Genomic DNA, 23,510 nt, shown 5'->3' on the forward strand with positions numbered 1-23,510 from the left:
TTGCAATGAAGCAGAAAGAAACCACAAAACACTGCAATTTCTATTACATCAATTCATTGACATTAATATTTAGCTTCACTTTGCCAACAGCCACCTTTGAAGCATGCTTATTGTTCTTTGCTGTATCTTATTTCAACTCATTTATTTCAATGTTAGCATCTGAGCCTTTGCAGCATATCTAGTTATGTGGAAGAAAAATCACTGAAATGGTCTACTGCATTACTGAAATATAACCAGGCATTATTATCTCTGAAGTACTGCCATGACAGCCATTTGCACAGTAACTCGAAGGGTCTAATTCGCTTCAACAATGTCCTGTGATGGGCAAAGGCTGATGTATGAGCTCTGTATTGAGAATTACAATCAAATATATCATTTTAATGTACCCAAATGGATGCATGTATAATTCCAAAATCCGTAATAACTAGTGTCATCATACCATGGTAGCTAGAATTTTCATGCTTATATTCCCACCAAGCCCACATCGTTTCCCTAATAGTGCAGTTGGTTTTAACATTACAATGCCTAGACTGAAATAGACTGAAATTATTCTCTGCCATGATAGCTATTAAGTGAAACCAGAGCATTAAAATGAATAGCCATGAGAGAAAAAGGCCAACTTTCTAATGGCTTGTGGAATACAGTGCTTTCTTGTTTTAAAATACAGAGACAAGAATCAATCTCAATTTTCTTCATATAATTCATATAACTGAGTGACTCATTTTCTCCAGTTTACACAAAAATCAACTGTTATTCCATTTTTTCCAATATTTCACTCAATTACATGTTGAATATTCTTTTTACCATTTAACAGAGTTTACATTTTTTTTATAACTCCTGTTTAAATATTTTCCAGGAAGTTTGTGTTTTCTTTAAAAAGATTTTCTTTCTACATTATGCACAAAATATATTGGGTTTACTCCATGAGCTTTCATCTGATTTTCATGTAATGAGTTTATATATAGTCTACTTGATTGTATCTGCCCCTAAAACAGAAAAATCCTAAAGTGAAGAAAAAATAACCTTTATGTCTCAGCATTGTAGCATTTTTTTTTTAATCTTATGATACTAATGACAGTGATTGGGATGATAATGTTAAAAAAATATAACTAACTGGAGCCCCTTATACAGAGTGAAGTAAGCCAGAAAGATAAAGAACATTACAGCATACTAACACATATATATGGAATTTAGAAAGATGGTAACGATAACCCTATATGCAAAACAGAAAAAGAGACACAGAAATACAGAACAGACTTTTGAACTCTGTGGGAGAAGGTGAGGGTGGGATGTTTCAAAAGAACAGCATGTATACTATCTATGGTGAAACAGATCACCAGCCCAGGTGGGATGCATGAGACAAGTGCTCGGGCCTGGTACACTGGGAAGACCCAGAGGAATCGGGTGGAGAGGGAGGTGGGAGGGGGGATCGGGATGGGGAATAAGTGTAAATCTATGGCTGATTCATATCAATGTATGACAAAACCCACTGAAATGTTGTGAAGTAATTAGCCTCCAACTAATAAAAAAATTAAAAAAAAAAAAAACAATATAAATACATTGCATTACATAATAATTAAACAAAAAAGAACTGCATAAAATCCTAACACACAAAGATAATCACTCTTAACATATTAATAAATAGCTTTTCTAAAATTAAAAAAATATATATATATAACTTATCTGACTCTTAGTTTACAGTTTTACAGGATTAAATGACAGGCATAAATGCAAACATGTTTGAGTGACTTTTGTACACTTACTGAAGATAAACCATGGAGAAGGCACACATAGAACCTTCCCTCCTAGAGTTTACAGTATAGGAAAAAGTTTTAAAACAGAAAATTAAATTGTTTTTTGGAGCTAGCATGCCAAACTGCCCTATCTGTGCAGTTTGTAGGTTAACTGCAGATAACACTTAATAATAAAATGTTTATTTCTTCCCATTCCTTATGCAATCATGTCACTGAATTTTTCTTCAAACTGTTTTATCGTGTCAATTAAGTGTTCTAATTAATTAATTACTGTCTGACAGGAAATAAAATATATACTATACTACTTAATTTCTAACCTATCTATACTGTTTGATTTTTAGTTCTTCTAAGGAACTCATAGGCAAATAGAACACCTACCACTTAAATTATATCATAACTTCCAAATGTAATTAAGAGGAAATCAAGAACAAGAGTTGATTGTGCTCAGAGCACAATCAGCAATGTTAACATTAACCAGTGTTAAATATGATGTGAAATTATTAGCATCTACTACTTCATACTATGTAGTGAGCCTATGTACCAAATTTATTATGCTACAATTGGTAATGCAAAATCCTTTGGCATAGCCTTTTTGAAGCACTGAAATTCAAATCCAAATCATCAACCATTATACTTCATAGTGCTTACCTGTTCTTAATCTGCAGAAGGACAATTAAAAGCCATAAAATAGGGATATAAAATCTATAATAAAAAGAATTATTTCCCTCTGAGATTTGACTAATTTGACAATCTGTTTTCTTGTTACCATACATTTTAAATGAAGTAAGTGATGTGTCTTGTACCAGTATTTAAAAACTGTCTTTTGAATTCTTACCAAAAATAATAATTCTGGCTAAACCTCAAAGACAAAAACATTTAGTAGGTTTGTTGAAACAGATACTTATTTTAATTAAGGGTTCTTTTTGATAGGTGATGAAATTCTGATATATCCTCATTAAAAATATGCAGTAAAAGAGTACACGATCTAAGAATGCCTTGAGAGCTTTTATGGAATATCAGAACTTTAAAAAATATTTTTGAGAATAATAAGAAACCCAATTTTAGCATTGGATGAACAGCAAAAAAGGAACTAGTAACATTCTTAAGCACTGAAATTCAGGAATATGCTTTTTTCCATCTCTGCACTAAGAAAAATTTAAAGCTAGAAAAGGAAAGATAAAAAAAAAATCTAAAAACAAAAACAAAAAAATATAAAAGTCTTAAAAATAAATTACTTGATTATTCAATTCTTATTTGTTTGTAATATTAAACATATATATCACCTTTAAAATCATATGAGTTCTAATTTCTAAAGATATTGCATAAGTATTTTTAAGAAAGTCAATATTTTTCCATGTGAATGGATAAACAGCACAGAAAAACACTGAGCCAACAAGGACTTTCACAGATATATAAGCTTCCAGGATGTTTGGACCATTGCAGACACCTTGGACAAATCTTGCCCCTTCCCATGACACAGAAAATGAGAAATTGATATAGCTGCTCATATCACCAGCCAGATAATTGAAGTTAGAGCCTGAGGACAAGAACCCAGAAATCATGAGCATTCATAGCAATCAACAGTCTTCTAGAATATCAGCAATCAAAAATGTTTTGAGTTTACACTTGTTATCCTTCTCTTAGGAAGTTAGTCTCATTACTTGTAGATAATGGAAATGAAGGGGAAAACATCCCTTTTACTAGGCATATTTATAACTCACAATGATAGCACAGATGTTAAAAGCCTGCTATTAAGTGGGCTGCCATATCGAATTTTGTCTTATAAACACAACTGAAGCATTTATGTGTGGAAATTAGAGCATGTCTATGAAGGCTGCCCAGGACACTCATTGTGCAAACTTAAATTTGTGTTTCCTTGCTAAATTTTACTGTTTTGGTTACAAAGAGGATTCAAGTTATGTTGAATTGGATGAATTGAAATCATTTAAATAAATGTAAACATGGATGTCTTCCAATACTTAACAAAGATCACTATCTATTTTGCAAAAAAGGTGGGAGCACATTGTCACCTCTGAAACAGAGATTCTGGTAATATCTATATAGCACCCAACTAAATTAAGATAAATAAAAACAAACTTTAAAATAGCCAAATAAGTAAAATCCTTGACATACCAAAAACAAACAGAGTATTTCATAAGCACATAGCCATGAGAATAAGAACTCAGCTAGTAACTGAATTTCTGACATGAATAGAAAGGGGCATCATGATGATACATAAACATATTTAAACTATTATTAAAAAATATCAGCTTTCTCAAGTCCAGCCCACCAAGATTAGCAAGTCCTTCAGTCTGACCCATCCTAACCCATTTTTAAAAACCTGGCTATCCCAACTCAAAAGTACAAGATAACCACTCACAAGCGTACCCATGTCAACCTCTCTGGAATTTTCCCCCTCCCACTTCTCCTTTTGACTCATTTTCATTACCCCCAGTTTTTCAATTGCTCCAAGATTCACTCTGACGCCTGAGTTATCTCTTGACAATACAAATTGGTCAAAAAGAACTGTGTTTAATTAAGCTCAGATTTCTCTCAAGGACAATCTTGAATATCTCCTCATCATCACACACCACAACTGCACATAACGTCTGTCCATCAATCCTATGAAACTAACTTCCTTTCTCACATTGAGGAGGATTTCCAGGAACAGAAAGAGAAAGAGAAAAAAGAAAAGAGTGCTATTTCTGCAGATAAAGCTCACCCCAAGAGTCCCACTACTCTGGAAACAAAGACCAACAACTTAGCACCTGTCCATCACGTGGGGCTTGTCCATGTCAACCATGACGTACAAACAAGCCTTTATATTGCCTTTTCACATTCCGTCTAGAAGTTTAACTCAAAATGTACACAGCTTGAATTAATTGACCAAGAGTAGCATCTAGGCAGGGGAAGGAAATGGCAACCCACTCCAGTGTTCTTGCCTGGAGAATCCCAGGGACAGAGGAGCCTGCTGGGCTGCCGTCTATGGGGTCGCACAGAGTCGGACACAACTGAAGCGACTTAGCAGCAGCAGTAGCAGCATCTAGGCAATTACAATTTCTCTTGTGAGAAATAACAAGCAGAAGAGACATTAGACTGTTACTTTCAAAGGGAAAATGGACAACTGTCATAAATGGGGAAAGGTAATATAAACAAATTTCCATAAGTCTCTTTCATACTGATTTATATATTATGCAATTGTGACCTTCAAAAATTAATGGGTAGTGTTATACCAGCTTTTAAATCACCTAGATTATGTTTTATACTTGTGATTCATTTACTTCAAAACACTTATGCATACACTTATACATACATATCACAATAACTAATGTCATAAAAATTTTAAAGATCTTATTATAACCCTTTCACTTATTTACAGTATTTAACCATGAAAATTAAAATGTAAAAGTAACTATTCTTTTGGCTATATGGTATAATTAATTATCTAGATACACTCATTACTATAGGTTCTGAATTGCTGTTGTTCAGTTGCTAAGTCATGTCTGACTCTTTGTGACCCCATGGACTGTAGCCTACCAGGCTCCTTTGTCCACGGGGATTCTCCTGGCAAGAATACTAGAGTGGGCTGTCATGCCCTCCTCCAGGGGATCTTCCCAACCCAGGGATCAAACCACTATCTACTGCATTGCAGGTAGATTCTTTACTGTCTGAACCTTCAGGGAAGTGCCACACTCATTCACGTAGATTCTGAATAGGTAAAGTAATGTAACATGAGTCTCCAAATGTTTGAAAACACATGTGACTGGATCACGCAAGGGAGCATTGTTACAGGTGGAGAAAACATCAACTCTATTGTTGTACATACCACATTAAAAGTATATGAACTTGGTCAAATCTCCTAAATTCTCTGGGACTCAGATTTCTTAATTATAAAAATGAGATAACACTTCAAGCTTAGATTCACAGGACTGTGGTAAGAACCCAATGTAAACATTTAAATGAAGATGTTTATAAAACATGAAAAGATAATATAATTATTGGTTTTTATGGCTCATCTTTACTTTTCAATTTTTATTTGAATAATTATATTTATGCAAATGAGCAATTCTACCCCTCTCTTATTCTTTGTGTTTCATATCTTGACCCCTTGCTAATGTACAAATTAGTAATCATTATCTTTGTTTCCATTTTTCTACTGAGACTCTCCAGCAATCCACATCTAACAATTCCCTTCTTGGCAGAGATTAAACCCAAAGCATTTAAAATGTTGCTATTCTTTCTATTCCTCATCATCCTATTCAAGTAATCAGCAGAATACTCTCAAAAATATCATCTAAAAATTGCATTTTCATTGAATCCCTTTAAGTAATCACATATAGGAAAAAAAATCAAAAAAATATTTAGAGTCTTGGAGACATTCTTCCACACTTCCCTTGGTTACATTCCATTTCAGCAATGTTATTAACCTCTAAATCATTAGGGAAATAAAAGAGCTGGGAATCATTTAAATGGTAGAAATCAAAGAAAAGACCATGGAAAAAATGTAAATTGGTTTACAGTCCAAGAGTAATTCTTCATTACATTAATGGAACTCTCCTAAACTTTGAATTAGCAAATATAAACTCAGTGAAGACATACAGACTTAACATCTTTGTTTCATATGTTTAGTAGAGCCATGAAAATTAAAATTGATTGCAGGAAGTGGAATGGATTTTTTATCAGACCAGAAATAAGAAGCTCCCATGAGAATCTCAGAAAACAGAATGTTAACAACAGGAAAAATTAAATTACTAAAACCAATTCCAAAGCATATTTGTGGATGTGACTATGAGACATAATCATAGACATGTGGCATTTCTAAATATAAAATTATGTGGTGAACTAATATGAATGATTATGGATGAACATCTACATCTCTATCTATCTAGGCCAATTTATTTATAAGATAAAAAAATAGCCAATAATCATCACATTGCCTCATGGACATAATGCCAACCAGACTGACTATTTAATATGCAGGCTAGTGTTAAGAAAGATTGTCAAATCTGTAATAGTTACCAATTTAAAAAAGTAATAAAAATGGCATTTCTAATGACATATAAGCATGATGATACCCAAGACGGTGGAATAGCTTGTGATACCTCATTTTCTTCAAAAAAAAATTTATTTCAACTTTTCCCCAGTAGTATATCTAATTAAAACAAAGTTCCTTAAAATGGGTTTTTCTTTAATTTGAAAGAAAAGGCTTTTCTCAACTTAGAAAATAAAGCCTAGGATAAGACACTGCTGGGACAGGGGAGAAGGAGAAGGTGGGAGATCCGGAGAGAGTAACATGAAAACATATATTCAGTTCAGTTCAGTCGCTCAGTATTTCTGACTCTTTCCGACCCCATGGACTGCAGCACACCAGGCTTCCCTATCCATCACCAACTCCAGGAGCTTGCTCAACTCATGTTCATCAAGTCGGTGATGCCATCCAATAATCTCACCCTCTGCTGTCCCCTTCTCCTCCTGCCTTCAATCTTCCCCAGCATTAGGGTCTTTTCCAATGAGTCACTTCTTCACATCAGGTGGCCAAAGTATTGCAGCTTCAGCTTCAGCATCTGTGCTTCCAATGAAGCACATGTTCAGGACTGATTTCCTTCAGGATTGAATGGTTTGATCTCCTCGCAGTCCAAGGGACTCTCAAGAGTCTTCTCCAACACCATAGTTTGAAGGCATCAGTTCTTCGACTCTCAGCCTTCTCTAGGGTCCAAATCTCACATCCATACATGACACTACTGGAGAAACCATAGCTCTGACCAGCTGGACCTTTGTCAGGAAACTAATGTTTCTGCTTTTTAACATGCTATATAGGTTGGTCATAGCTTTTCTTCCAAGGAGTAAGTGTCTTTTAATTACATGGCTGCAGTCAACATCTGCAGTGATTTTGGACCCCAAAAAACTCTCTCACTGTTTCCATTGTTTCCCCATTTATTTGCCATGAAGCGATGGGACTGGATGCCATGATCTTAGTTTTCTGAATGTTGAGTTTTAAGCCAACTTTTTCACCCTCCTCCTTCACTTTCATCAAGAGGCTCTTTAGTTCTTCTTCACTTTCTGCCATAAGGGTGGTGTCATCTGCATATCTGAAGTTATTGATATTTCTCCCAGCAATCTTGATGCCAGCTTATGCTTCATCAAGCCTGGCATTTCTCATGAGATACTCTGCATATAAATTAAATAAGTAGCTTGACAATATACAGTCTTGATATACTCCATTCCCGATTTGGAACCAGTCTGTTGTTCCATGTCCAGTTTTAACTGTTGCTTCTTGACCTGCATACAGATTTCTTAGTAGGCAGGTCAGGCAGTCTGGTATTCCCAGCTCTTTCAGAATTTTCCAGTTTGTTGTGATCCACATAGTCAAAGGCTTTGGCATAGTCAATAAAGCAAAACTAGATGTTTTTCTGGAACTCTCTTGCTTTTTCAATGACCCAACAGATGTTGGCAATTTGATCTCTGCTTCCTCTGCCTTTTCTAAATCCAGCTTGAACATCTGGAAGTTCACGGTTCACATGCTGTTAAAGCCTTGCTTGGAGAATTTTGAACATTACTTTGCTAGCGTGTGAGATGAGTGCAACTGTACGGCAGTCTGAGCATTCTTTGGCATTGCCTTTCTTTGGGACCGGAATGAAAATTGACCTTTTCCAGTCCTGTGGCCACTGCTGAGTTTTCCAAATTTGCTGGCATATTGAGTATAGCACTTTTACAGCATCATCTTTTAGGATTTGAAATAGCTCAACTGGAATTCCATCACCACCACTAGCTTTGTTTGTAGTGATGCTTCCTAAGACCCACTTGACTTCGCATTCCAGTATGTCTGGCTCTAGGTGAGTGATCACACCATCGTGGTTATCTGGGTCATAAAGATCTTTTTTGTACAGTTCTTCTTGTATTCTTGCTACCTCTTCTTAATATCTTCTGCTTCTGTTAGAGCCATACCATTTCTGTCCTTTATTGTGCCCATCTTTGCATGAAATGTTCCCTTGGTATCTCTAATTTTCTTGAAGAAATCTCTAGTCTTTTCCATTCTATTGTTTTCCTCTACTTCTTAGCAGTGATCACTGAGGAAGGTTTTCTTATCTCTCCTTGCTATTCTTTGGAACTCTGCATTCAAATGGGTATATCTTTCCTTTTCTCCTTTGCCTTTTCCTTCTTTTCTTTTCTCAGTTATTTGTAAGGCCTCCTGAGACAACCGTTTTGCCTTTTTGCATTGCTTTTTCTTGTAGATGATCTTGATCACTGCCTCCTGTACAATGTCATGAACCTCCATCCATAGTTTTTCAGGCACTCTGTCTTCAGATCTAATCCCTTGAATCTATTTGTCACTTCCACTGTATAATCATAACAGATTTGATTTAGGTCATACCTGAATGGCCTAGTAGTTTTCCCTACTTTTTTCAATGTAAGTCTGAATTTGCAATAAGGAGTTCATGATCATATGTTTCATGGGGAAACATATATTACCATATGTAAAACAGATAGCCAATGAGAATTTTCTGTATGACTTAGGGAGCTCAAACCCAAGATCCATAACAATCTAGAGGGGTGGGATTGAGAGGGAAGTGCAAGTTATGTTCAGATTGGAGGGGACATGGATAAACCTATAGCTGATTCATGTTGATGTTTGCTAGAAACAAATGCAATACTGTATAGCAATTATCCTTCAATAAAAAATAAATAAAATTTTAAAAAAGAACATGAGAATTATTTGGCATATCTGTTCATTTTATAGGTAATAAAGAAAAAAAATTGACCCAAACTGATTTAATGACCATCAGACTCCAACAGAAAGCCAGATATAAGAAACATGTCACGCATATAGTCTTTTGGACTCTGTGGGAGAGGGCAAGGGTGGGATGATTTCTGAGAATAGCATTGAAACATGTATATTATCATATGTGAAATGAATCACCAGTCCAGGTTCAATGTATCAGACAGGGTGCTCGGGACTGGTGCACTGGGATGACCCAGAGGGATGGGATGGGGAGGGAGGTGGGGGGGAGGTTCAGGATGGGGAACACATGTACACCCATGGCTGAATGATGTCAATGTATGGCAAAAAAACTGTACAATATTGTAAACTAATTAGCCTCCAATTAAAATAAATAAATTTATATTAAAAAATAAAAATGCTTAAACAAATTAAAAAAAAAAGAAACATGTCACATCCTGAGTCCAGTGCTGTTTCCTTTATAATGTTTCTCATTTGTTTTGTTTATAGTAATGATATTTAATTATACAATTAAAAATTCTACAGACTAAAATAGTAGTTTCATTTCTTCATCTGAAATACACATTCTTGTTTCTAAATTGGTTAATCTGTTTTTACAAGAATTCTATTTCTTTTTTTCTTTACACATCAGTATAAAAATTGTAAAGAGCCCCTTGAAATATTTTATTTCCCAGAATTCTTTGATGTTCTAATTTGACTTCCTACCAGTACCACATGTTTTCAGTAAGTTTCCATTATTTCAGTAACAAATTCTAAGATTAATGACTGTAAAAAATGAATATCTTTAAGACAGTTTGTCTTTAATATGCAGAAATAAAATATAAGTTAAAAATGGTGTCACATTCTAATGCCTTTTAGAGCAGTCATTTCATATTACCAGTTCAACCTCTTTTTTCCTAATATGCAAGACAGATATGGTAGATATATCCCCATTGATACATGCAAGATTATCCAAAATTCACAAAGTTGTAGATTTATTCTTCTCTCATCAACTTAAGGAAGCACATAAGATATAAGTGAGTGGGAGTGATATTGATAAATATCAACTTTAATTCCTTTCATTTTATTGAAGAAAAATTATTATACCCATACCTAAGTACCTTTAGTTACAAAAGAAAAAATCAACATACTACACAATTATGTATTCCCAGGATATTTTGGTATGTATACAGATAATTATCATCTAAAATGATAGCAATTTGAATGGAGAAATAGAAAAGATGACAATAAAATTAGGTTATGGTCAAACACCTAAGTATTTACCTTGTTGTTTTTGATTCACTAAGTCATGTCCAGCTCTTTGCGACCCCATGAATCATAGCCCGCCAGGCTCCTCTGTCCATGGGATTTCCCAGGCAAGAATACTGGCGTGGGTTGCCATTCCCGTCTCCAGGGACGTTCCCAACTCTGGGATTGAACCTGGACCTCCTGCTTGGCACGGGAATTCTTTACCACCGAGCCACCGGAGTTAACTAGTAAGTAACAAAGGAGAAAGTCTTGCACTTGGCCAAGATGGAGCAACTAGTACCCAGCTTCCCCACACACTGTAGACAATCTTCCAAGTGGACAGTCTGTATATGAAACTGTTTTAGGTGTTGTGAGTCCACCAGTGCGGAACTGTGACCATTGTGAGTAAGGAAACACAGGAGATGAGCCCTGTGTGTGACCCAGGTTTGGTCCAGGGAAACTTCATGGACCATACTGTAGAAAGGGAGACTCTAAGCAGAATATGGCAGTTTAGCGAGGGTGAAAAGGCAAAGACAGGATAAGTTCAGGGCAAGAATTCATGAAGTCTAGGAGACAGTGTCTGTTACAAGGTTGTTAAGTAAATAGAGATATTAGATGTCATACACTATTGGGAGATAGTCTAACTCTAGCCAAGCAAGAATACAGAAATCTCACAAAGTACTTCTCATATTCAATTGAGAATTCTAGAAGATTATGTTTAAGAAGAAAGGCTCAAAACCAGTGTAAGCAGCACACACTAGGACGAAATAAAAAATCAAAGTAGATCAGTTCTCATGAATAGCCCAAATGTATCTGGATCAAAAGTATTTTTCATATTTAGTCGACAAGGAAATGTAAATTAAAGCCCTGGGTAAAAATGCCTCTTAACTCACTAGAAGAGCCAAATTTAAAATGCCTATCAAAATCAAATGCTGGAAAGGATGTAGGGCAACTAAAATTCTCATGCATTGCCAGCAGGAATATGAAAAACTACTTTGGAAAACCACTTGGCGTTTTCTATAAAATAAACATGCACCTACCCTCTGACTCAGCTATCCCACTCCTATGTATGTATCAAAAAAATCATAAAGATCAGAGCAGAAATAAAGGAATCAATAGTAAAAGTTAATAAAACTAAAAGCTGGCTGTTTGAGAAGATAAAATTGACAAATGATTAGCCAGGCTCATGGAGAAAACAAAGGGCAAAAATAAATCAAATCAACAAAATTAGAAATGAAAAAGGAGAGGTAACAACAGACAACACAGAAATACAAAGGATCCTAAGAGACTATTACAAGCAACTACATGCTAATAAAATGGACAATCTGGAGAAAAGGGATACATTCTTAGAAAAATTCAACCTTCCAAGACTGAACCAGGAAGAAATAGAAATTAAGAACAAGCCAATTACAAACACTGAAATTGAAACTGTGATAAAAATCTCCCAAAAAACAAAAGCCCAATACCAGACAACTTCACAAGGGAATTCAATTAACATTTAGAGAAGAGCTAATGCCTATCCTTCTGAAACTCTTCCAAAAAATAGCAGAGGAAGGAATGTTTCCAAACTCATTCTATGAGGCCACCATCACCCTGATACCAAAACCAGACAAAGATATCACAAATAAAGAAAATTTCAGGCCACTATCACTGATTAACATAGATACAAAAACTTTCAACAAAATTTTAGCAAACAGAATTCAACAGCATATTAAAAAGATTATACACTGTGATCAAGTCGGGTTTATCCAAGGGATGCAAGGATTCTTCAATATATGCAAATCAATCAATGTGATACACCATATTAACAAATTGAAAGATAAAAACCATATTATAATCTCAAAAGATGCAGAAAAATGCTTCAACAAAATTTAGCACCCATTTATGATAAAAACTCTTCAAAAAAATGGGCACAGAAGAACCTACCTTAACATAATAAAGGCCATATACAACAAATCCACTGCGAACATTGTTCTCAATGGTGAAAAACTGAAAGCATTCTCCCTAAGATCAGGAACAAGACAAGGGTGCCCACGCTCACCACTATTATTAAATATAGTTTTGGAAGTCCTCGCTACAGCAATCAGAGAAGAAAAAGAAATAAAGGGAATCCAGATTGGAAAGGAATAAGGAAAACTCTCACGATTTGCAGATGACATGATACTTACTGCACATAGAAAACCCTATCACAATATTAGCAGAGCTAATGAGGGAATTTAGTAAAGTCATAGGATACAAAATCAATACACAGCAAACAATGAAAAATCATAAAGAGAAATTAAGAGACCAATCCCATTTACCATTGAAACAAAAAGAATAAAACATTCAGGAATAAACCTACCTGAGGGGACAAAAGAGCTGAATACAGAAAAATACAAGGCACAGATGAAAGAAATCAAAGAAGACATAAGCAGATAGAGGGATATTCCATGCTTCTGGGTTGGAAGAATCAATATTGTGAAAATGACTATACTACCAGATGAAATCTACAGATTCAATGCAATCCCTATCAAATTACCAATGGCATTTTTCACAGAAGTAGAACAGAAAATTACACAATTCATATGGAAACACAAAGACCCAAATAACCAAAGCAATTGTGAGAAAGAAGAATGGAGCTGGATAAATCAACTTACCATATTTCAGACTACAAAGCTACAGTCATCCAGAAAGTATGGGACTGTCACAAAAATATAAATATAGACCAGTGGAACAAGTGGAAAGCCCAGAGATAAACCCACACACCCACCTATGGGCACCTTATCTTTAACAAACGAGGTAATACACAATGGAGAAATGATAGTCTCTTCAATAAATGGTGCTGGAAGATCTGGACAACTACATGTAAGAGAATGAAAGTAGAACACTTCCTAACACCACAGACAAAGATAAACTCAAAATGGATTAAAGACCTAAATATAAGAAAAGAAACTATAAAACTCTTAGAAGAAAACATATGCAGAACACTATATGACATAAACTGTAGCAAGAGCCTCTGTGACTTTCCTCCTAGAATAATGGAAATAAAAGCAAAAATAAACAAGTGGGACCTAATTAAACTTAAAAGCTTTTGCACAGCAAAGGAAATTATAAGCAAGGTGAAAAGACAACCCTCAGAATGGGAGAAAATCATAGCAAATGAAACAACTGACAAAGAATTAATTTCCAAAATATACAAGCAGCTCACACAACTCAATACCAGAAAAACAAAGAACCCAATCAAAAAGTGGGAAAAATACCTAAACAGACATTTCTCCAAAGAAGACATACAGATGGCTAACAAACACATGAAAAGAAGCTCAACATCACTCATTATTAGACATAAAAATCAAAACTACAAGATATCACCTTACACCAGTCAGAATGACCATCTTCAAAAAATCCACAAACAACAAACAATGGAGAGGGTGTGGAAAAAAGGGAACCCTCTTGCACAGATGGTGTGGATGTAAACTGATACAGCCACTATGGAAGATGGTACGGAGATTCCTTAAAAAACTAGGAATAAAACTACCAAATGACCCAGCCATACCACTTCTAGGCATAAACCCTGAGGAAACCAAAATTCAAAAGGACACACATACCCCAATGTTCACTGCAGCACTATTCACAATAGCTAGGGCATGGAAGCAACCTAGATGTCCAGCATCAGATGAATGGATAAAGAACTGTGGTACATATATACAATGGAATACTACTCAGTCATTAAAAGGACCACATTTGAGTCAGTTCTAATGATGTGGATGAATCTCAAACCTGTTATAGAGTGAAGTAAGTCAGAAAGAGATAAACAAGTACGGTATATTAACTCATATAGGAGCAATCTAGAAAGATGGTACTGAAGAATCTGTTTGCAGAGCAGCAGTGGAGACGCAGACGTAGAGAACAGCCTTATGGACACAGGCCGGGGAGGGTGGAGGAAGGAGAGGGTGAAACGAATAGAGAGGAGCATGCAGGCATATACACCACCATATGTGAAACGGATAGCCAACGGTAATTTCCTGTGTGACTCAGGGGCTCTGTAACAACCTAGAGGGACAGAAAAGGGTGGGAGGGGGGTTCAAGAGTGACTGGACATATGCACATCTATGGCTAATTCATGTAGATGTATAGCAGAGATTAAACCAATATTGCAAAGCACTTATCCTTCGATTAAAGTAAATCATTGTTTTAAAAAAAGAAAAAATAAGAAAGACAAATGAAAACATGTGTCCCCAAAAGTCTTCTATTATGCAAGTGAAATAATTCAGATAGAGAAAGACAAATATTGCATAATTTCACTCATTTGTGAAATATTTTAAAAAACTAATAAATAAGGACCTATTGTATAACATAGGGAACTCTACTCAATATTCTGTAATGGACTATCTGGGAAAATAATCTAAAAACGGTGGATATATGTATAAACGACTCACTTTGCTGCATAGCAGAAACTAACATAACATTGTAAGTCAACTGTATTCCAATAGAAATTATTTAAAGGGAAAAAATGGAGGATTTAAGTTACCCAGTGGTACAAAATTTAAAAAGCAAAAATATAAAATGCAGTCAAAAAAATAAGGAAAACAAGTCAAAATAAACAAAAATATAGAGAATGAGAACACAATAGTGGTTACCACAAGGGAAGGAATGAAGACAAGTGGAGGAGAGTGAAATGGGTAAAGGAAATCAGCTGTAAGATGAGAAATTGAAAATAAATTTTTAGTGGTGAGCACACTGCAGAAAATACGGAAGAAGAAACATACTATACACATGAAACTCACAACATAGTGAATTGTTACCTCCATTAAAGATAAATATTTTTTCAATTGAAAAACTAATTTAATTAAATAATACAGTAGGGGTATGTGTGGAAAATAGGTATAAATAAAATAAAATGGTATATTTGCTAATAATTGTTTTACTCAGCCATTAAAAAGAACACACTTGACTCAGTTCTAATGAGGTGGATGAAACTGGAGCCTATTATACAGAGTGAAGTAAGTCAGAATGAAAAACACCAATACAGTATACTAACACATATATATGGAATTTAGAAAGATGGTAACGATGACCCTATATGCAAGACAGCAAAAGAGACACAGAGGTATAGAACAGTTTTTTGGACTCTGGGAGAAGGCGAGTGTGGGATGATTTGAGAGAACAGCATTGAAACATGTATAATATCATATATGAAACAGATCGCCAGTCCAGGTTGGATGCATGAGACAGGGCGCTTGGGGCTGGTGCACTGGGATGACCCGGAGGGATGGGAAGGGGAGAGAGGTGGGAGGGAGGGTCAGGATGGGAAACACATATAAACCTATAGCTGATTCATGGCAATGTATGGCAAAACCCACTACAATATTGTAAAGTAATTAGCCTCCAATTAAATAAATTTTAAAAAAAGAAAAAAATAATTATTTTATAAAATAAAAATGTAAAACATGTAAAAAAAGAAAACAACAGACACATGAAACAACACAATCTTAAAACCTTACACTGAGCAAAAGAAACTAGAAATAAATGAGTATAAACTGTATGATTCCATATTTATGAAGTTCAAAAATAGACAAAATTAGTCTGATATAGAAATCATTACTTTTCTCATCCATGGATATAGGACTCATTTGGGAAGTAAACACAAGGGGACTTTCTGAGACAGAGGAGATATTCTATATCTTGATGCAATATTCATGATATAGTCATTTATTACAACTCACCAATATGAACGTGTAAGATCTACTCATCTCAATGTATGTTCTTTTCGCCTTAATTTTAATATGGATAATTTAAGAGGATTATAGAGAAAATTCTCATTAGTCCAAGAGGTCCTAAAGGAACCTAATTAGTTTTTTAAGTACGATTCTGTTTTACTACTAGACCAAAATTAGATTGAAAGCAAATTAATAGGAAACAAGTTAATTGAGATGGAGAATGACTTCCTTAAGGAAAATACTGAGATCTCAGAAGACAGATTACACATATAGGAGAGGAAAAATAAGACCTTGAGTCCAGAAGAAAAAGAGAAATATAGCCAATCCTTTTTTATAAAGGAGGAAGAGAAACACTAGAGGATAGACATATAGGAGAAAGAAATGCTCACAATCTAAAAATTCCAAAGCTGAGGTGAGATGATCATGAAGGTAAAAGGCATACTTACAGTTCTTACTCAGATCTTGGTGTGTAGTTTATGAAAAAATCAGCAGTAGCTTTGGCTCAGAAATCTACTGAAGATGATTCACCAGTTGAAAGATAAAATAGAGCAAAGAGGGAAAAGCCTTTTTTAAGGAAAGAAGTTTATATACATAAACAGTTATATAGCAAGAGGCAGTGATAACAGCCATCAGTTCAGCTCAGTTGCTCAGTCATGTCCAACTCTTTGCGACCCCGTGGACTGCAGCACGCCAGGCCTCCCTGTCCATCATCAACAGATGATATTTACTCAAACTCATGTCCATTGAGTTGGTGATGCCATCCAACCACCTCATCATCTATCATCCCCTTCTCCTCCTGCCCTCAATCATTCCCAGCATCAGGGTCTTTTCAAATGAGTCAGTTCTTTGCATCAGGTGGCCAAAGTATTGGGGTTCCAGCTTCAACATGAGTCCTTCCAATGAACACTCAGGACTGATCTCCTGTAGGATGGACTGGTTGGATCTCCTTGCAGTCCAAGGGACTCTCAAAAGTCTTCTCCATCACCACAGTTCAAAAGCATCAATTCTTCAGTGCTCAGCCTTCTTCACAGTCCAACTCTCACATCCATACATGACCACTGGAAAAACCATAGCCTTGACTAGACAGACCTTTGTTGGCAAAGTAATGTCTCTGCTTTTTAATATGCTGTCTAGGCTGGATAACAGCCATTATAACATGACAAAGGCAACTTGCACAGGCTATCTGGTCACTAGACAGAGTCCACATCTGTTGGCTACTTTGGGGTATCAATAATACAAAGTTGAAAGAGGCAGTGAAAACAAAAGGTTCTGAAAATGCTATTTAGAAAAGAAAGACCTTCAGTAAGACCTAATGGACTAGAGGCTTGCACTATTACACATACATAAATGTCTCAAATGCCCCTGAGAGAAGAGGTAATTTTTACCTCACATGTGGTAAATGCACAGTGTCTGAATTCCCCAGACACTTAGTGAACCTGAAGCCAAGAAGATCTTCTCCACTTTCTTTCCCTGTGTGTGTACATGCTCAGTAACTCTTTAGGGTCTACTCTTTGAGACCTCATGGACTATAGCCTGCCAGGCTCTTCTGTCCCTGGAATTTTCCAGGCAAGAATACTGAAGCATGTTGTCATTTCCTATTTCAGGAGATCTTGCTGACCTGGGGATCAAACCCACTCCCTTGGACACAATTAAATTCCTAAGATTTGCGGTCAATAGAAATGCATCAGCTCTGTCTTGCTTTCTTCGCAGCAACTGGTAAGATTGGTCTCATGGCCCATACTAATTCTAAGAGCAGTCATATAATTCTCCCAGAAGTCTCAACAGTCAGGACACAGAATTAATTCTAGCCAATGGAACATTTTTGCAATGCCTAGGAGCACAGAATGTGGGAAGTATCTGTGGTAAATAGATTAGCATCTAAAGTCAGAGGGCCTGGGTTAGCATCCTGGCTCCATCACTGAACAACCAAGCAACGTTGGGACAAATTGCTGAATTCCCACATGTCTCCATTTCTCTTCTTTAAAACACGGATAATAATAACTATTATGTACAATTGTCAAAAGGATTCAAAGAAATAATACCTTCGGGCATTTACCATGGATCCAGGCCCATAAGAAGCATTCAACAAATGTTGGATACAACAACTTAACTGCCGTCTGGATGCAAAAGTCTCTACCCCCAGAGCTGAGATGGATGATAAGTATTGTGTTAACTTGTTCTGAGCTTTCAACCTTGACTTCACTTCTCAAACTGAGAAATATTAACCCATTTTGTTTTTAAATTCAATAACAGGAAGATCTTTCTGATTTACTTCTATGACTTTGAAGAGAACTCAGCTAATAAAATAGAATGACTTGAGAGAACATATTTTTCTCAAATTCAATTTAAATCCATTTTATTAGAAAAAATAATAGCAGCCAGCATTTGTGTAACTGGCAATTGCTATGCATTTGATGTGAATTATCACACTCAATCACACTCAACTAAAGAAGACAAATTCTCTCAGTAACTGCATTTTATAGATGAGGACATCTTTTGCTGAAAGGGATTACAAAACAAATCTCTAGGGCACAGATTACCAAGTATCTGACCAGAGTATAAACTGAATCCATCTGACTCCATGTAAACTTGAGTAAACTACTTTAACTGGTCTATGCCTCAAGTCTTTCCATCTGCAAAACAGGAATAATTATAATCTCTTCATCACAGAATTTTTCTCAAGGGGTGAGTTAGTATATGCAAACTATTAGAATAGTGTCCGGCACTGTGTTATAATTGCGGTAATTTTGCCAAGTTGAGAGCATCTTTGATGAAGAGTTTTCACAGATCCTTATTTCTACTACAGAATTAACCTGCCAGAAATGGTAGTGATGATATGGGAAGATTCCCATCTTATCTAACTTTATTAATGGTCACACTGCTGCTGCTGCTGCTGCTGCTGAGTCACTTCAGTCGTGTCCGACTCTGTGCAACCCCATAGACGGAAGCCCACCAGGCTCCCCCGTCCCAGGGGTTCTCCAGGCAAGAACACTGGAGTGGTTGCCGTTTCCTTCTCCAATGCATGAAAGTGAAAAGTGAAAGTCAAGTCACTCAGTCGTCTCTAACTCTTAGCGACCCCTTGGACTGCAGCCTACCAGGCTCCTCCATAATGGTCACACAACAAGTTAGCAAAATAGAGTTTACATTCATCAGAAGCCAACTGCTGTGGAGAATGAAAATCAGAACTCATCTGTCAGTGTATGTAAGAGTCCTCAAAAACCTGGTAGCAGCTCGGAAAGATGGGGGAAAAGGCATATTTTCAACAGACTGGAATTTGAACCAAAGAAATTTAGGTTTAAGAGTGATGTGGCCTGAGGACATCTGGGTCATAAATATTTTACAACAATTTAATCAGTCTTACTAATGAAGAATCCATCCATCTACTGTATATAAGCTTATTGCCAGAGTATGCCAGTCATCCAAGATGAAGAATTAAGAAACACAGCCCCAAATAACAGCAGAGCATAACTCAACTCATACCAAGAACAACTTGGTATATGTAGCCCAAAAAGCCAGGAGCATTGCTTAATAGGATTATGTTTAACCTAAAAGGACACCACTAGAGACAATGTCAAACATCGAATAGCCTGAAGTGGCAATGAAATTATTCAACTCCTAGACTAAAGGAGCTCTTAATCAGGGCCCCTTGAACACTGAAGTAATTTAATAAGTTTAAATTTTTTCACTTGGATAGATCCAGATTTGTGTTACAGATGTTACCCCACCCAAATCTCCTGTACAGGTTCATCAAACATGCCTAAGCAATCTGTGGAAATTTAAAATGAAACAAATTCCAAAGCTTCAATCTGAAAAGAGAAATGTGTCAGATAGAAAGGCTTACCAAAGTAAAAGCCTGTGAGTGTGCTGATTTTAGACAAAATAAAAACATTACTAATTTCAAATATTATTGAATTTTGTACCATTTTAATGGATTGTAACATTTTAAGATAAAGGTGTTAAGTATATATATTTGAGACACAACTATAAAAAATAATACATTCAAAATTAGTAAATTCAACTGGATCCAATAGAGATGCACACACAATAAGAAATATACAAAGTATCAATGAAAATGCAACAAGTTAGTCCTCCTGCAAAAGAGAGAACAGATTTTTAGGGGGCCAGAAGTTCTGCACAAGCCGTCTCTGCACTTAAGCTGCAGAACAACAATAATTCATATCTATATTGCAGAACTGAAATAGGATTATCAATATCTATATAAAGGAAGTCATCTCACTTCCAAAATAGAGAACACTAAACAGGACAATTAGCTGATTAATTATTCATCAGCATTATCAAGGAATGCTCTTACGAAGTATGAAATACATTGAGCAGTTGCCCACATTTCCTCACTTTCACAAGTGCATTTGCTAAGTGCCTATTAAATGAATGTAACTAATCATGGTATATGTGTATAAATTATACATAATGTATCAAGATTCAAAGCACCACTCCATTCAACTGCTAACATCCAGCAGGTGGTCTGAAGAACATTTTAAAACAATGAATCTACTAAGCAACCTCTATCAGCAGCTAAATAACCTTCAGCAAGAATCTTAATTACGTACAGGTGCAGATGACTTTACCCATAATACAGTTGAATGTCCACAGCTAAGGTATTTTAGGTATGTGTAATTTTGGAGCTGAACATGGAAGGAAAGAAAAGCACCCTTTACAGAACCAAGTCTCTGAGATAAAATAACTTACCCCACATCATCAATGACCATAATAGCTAGACTTTTAACCTAGTTCAGTGGACACCAAAGTCCACACTTTGTCTACCTCCTATTTCTCTACTGTATACAACCCATTCTATCTACTTTGAAACATGCCTCCTCTTTAATCTTGATTCACTTCTCCCTCTGACTGACCTGTTCAAACCTTCTACATGCTAGTTACTCCCAGTAACTATTTTTTAAAAGTACAGCTATGGGGCTTCCAGATTCATCATGGTATAATACAAAAATATATAACCCTCCTTTCCTCTCAAAAAATCACCAATAAATCAGACCTAAGACAGAAATCCATCTTTGAAAAAAATCCTAGATGTCCTCTGTGATCACAAACAACAAAGCATGAAAAAGAGGGGATGAATATGAGAAAGAGGTAAAATTACTAGGCATAGAGGATGAAGAGCAAGCCCAGATCCCTCAAGTGGATATTTCAGTGGATTCAACTTTACAGGTTTCCGTGTTTCCTGATCTATAAGATGGGAATGGTAATAGCACATAACACTGCATTGTAGTAAGAATGACATGAGAAAGGAATGTGGTGTGGAGCACAGAAATAGAAAATCTCACTGAAGCAATCCACTGAGTACATCCAGGCAGATGGAAACACAGACCTGAACTTCGCGAGGACTGGTAGGGCTATTGGTATAGATTTGGGACCCGCTGACCCCACTGGGAGGGTTGAAGCTGTGTGCATGAAATATGTGGAGGAGAGAAGAGGTACGGCAGATGGGACAAGTAAGCACTTAAGAAATCAAAGTTACTACAACAATGTTTATAACTACAATAATAATAATTTTAAAATAAGCACTGGGCTAACCACCTTACATTCATTCCTCCTTTATCTGTCAAAAGCCACATTTGGTAGAGACTATCATTCTGATTCTATTGAAAAGAAAGCTGAAAATTAACACAATAACTTTTTATAGCCACTGATATCTTTCTAAGCTATAACTAGAATGTATGATTATGTGCCACTTGGTATGTGCTAGGCTATATTGTGCTGCCAGAGATAGAAAGTGTCAGACAGTCAATTGGCCAAGCAAATGCAAGGGATGAATATAGTAAAGTGCAGATGGACAACAGCTCAGTAAAGCCTGGAAAGTGAAGGGAGGGAGTATCTTCAGGTGAGAAAGATTTGAGCATGTCCAGATTCCTTTGAGTGTATGGTGATGACCTCTTCTCCAGGAAAAGGACTTTAATAAATGACTGTGCATGTAGTATACATAAAGGAGCTAGACAAAGAGAGCTAGGGGGTGGGTGGGGGGCAGAGCTATGTAGATAAAGGTGGGCTAGATAGACACTGGATGGGTGGAATTCACCAGAACAAACTAGGAAACATTATTTGTTTAGAAGTCAAGTCAATGTCAAATGAATCAGCTTTAAGAATAAGTCCTAAAAGTAAATCTGCTTCTATAGGGCTAAGTTTGAATCATTCTATGGATTTCTAGAGTACTCAAAGATTAATGTTGTTCAGAATCTTAGCATGCCAGAAGAGGTTGTCAATTAATACACCTACATCAAAACAACAGACTATTATTCTCTCTCCAGACGTGAGTTGTACAAAAAGCACTGATCATAAGATGGACAAATTTGGAGGGGTATAGCTTTATCGCAAATATGTATCACAAATATGGAGAAATATTCTGTATCAGCCACAATGAGAAACCAAACCAAAGTCTTTTCTTTCTTTTCCTTGAAGCAGAAATGCTTCCCCTTCTAAGTTCAATAGATGTATTCATTTATTTTCTTCACTATTCATCTAGCCTGCTTTCACGGAAGGATCAGTTATTCACAAATTGTTCTCAAAAGATTCAGATGTTGGGTCAAATATAAAAGATTCCTTAAAGAAGTTTTTTTCAAACATAGCTAAAGTGCCATAATCATGAATCACCTTGTCTCTTGAAATGTAGAACTACTGATTCAAACATTTTGTAATGTAAGTGGAGGCTGTGTGAAAAATGGCTGGCTATCCACCAAAAATTGGAGCTTCCCTGTCAGAGAGAAGCAAGACCTAAATACCAACTATATGATTCACCTCCTTTGTCCTAAGGTATAGTCACAGGAGTAGAATTCACAAACAATGAGCAACAGTGATGTATGAACTTCTGGGGCCAAAGTTTTTAAGAAAATGGTAGTAAATTCTCAGGGGGAGTCCACCAGCTATAAACATTGCATTTGACAGATTTATAAGTGAGAAATAATGTTTGATTCTGCTAAGCCACAGAAATTTTGTTTTCAATGCTTTTGCTATTTCACCAGTATCATGAGTATTTTTTTTTTAAGTTATGCTACTTGGTTTTGGTTTTTCTTTTTAAGAAAAAGGTTTCAACTGCTATGAGCAGAATTTTTACAAATATCTCAA

The sequence above is a fragment of the Cervus elaphus genome, chromosome 3, assembly GCF_910594005.1.
Source record: "Cervus elaphus chromosome 3, mCerEla1.1, whole genome shotgun sequence".
Lineage (NCBI taxonomy): Eukaryota > Metazoa > Chordata > Mammalia > Artiodactyla > Cervidae > Cervus > Cervus elaphus.